At 31.4% G+C, this 622-nt stretch overlaps 1 pseudogene; it reads left to right on the top strand.

The window, feature by feature from the left end:
• On the top strand, positions 1-136 carry LOC111555199 (annotated as a pseudogene).
• Positions 137-622: the final 486 nt, after the last annotated feature.

Raw genomic sequence — 622 nt, 5'->3', positions numbered from 1 at the left:
ATCACTTCTCAGCCTTTTGGCTAAGATTAAGTGCAGTATTTGTTTTTATCAGTTTAAAGCATATGACTGGAAAATCTCCAACATCAGAAATTCAGGGCTAATGATACATATGCAAATAGAAAAATGGATACAAATTAAATGCAAAGCTAAATGATTCTTTTCAAATCATACCAAAATTTTTTTTTATTTTCTATTATTACCCTAGCATCTAAACAAAAAACTATTTTTAGGCCTCAGTAACTTGTGATCAGAATGTCTCAGTTGATTTGTATTTCTTAATTGAGAAAGTTTCTCAGAAGATTCTTACCTATACTTTCATTTCTGGATACAAAAATGAATAAAATCGTAGGTAAAATAAATAATTCCAACTCCCTCATGATACTGAGATATATAGTTATTGCTTTGCTTGAGATTTAAAAAAAAAAACAACTGTCATTGGCCGAGCCAGCAAACTCAAATTTCTGTATACCCGGTCTCCTGCTCTTTCCACAAGCCATACTCTTCCCATTAAACAAGACATAGCAGATAGCAGTTGGAGTTTTGCATTTGGTTTATAAGGAATATTGACAATAAAGTGTTTTCAAAGGTGGGAAAATAGGAAAGTTAAAAAGCCTAGAACTTA

Source organism: Piliocolobus tephrosceles, chromosome 1 (assembly GCF_002776525.5).
Source record: "Piliocolobus tephrosceles isolate RC106 chromosome 1, ASM277652v3, whole genome shotgun sequence".
NCBI lineage: Eukaryota > Metazoa > Chordata > Mammalia > Primates > Cercopithecidae > Piliocolobus > Piliocolobus tephrosceles.
The sequence above is the reverse complement of the archived record's forward strand: the minus strand, read 5'-3'. Positions and strand labels throughout refer to the sequence as shown.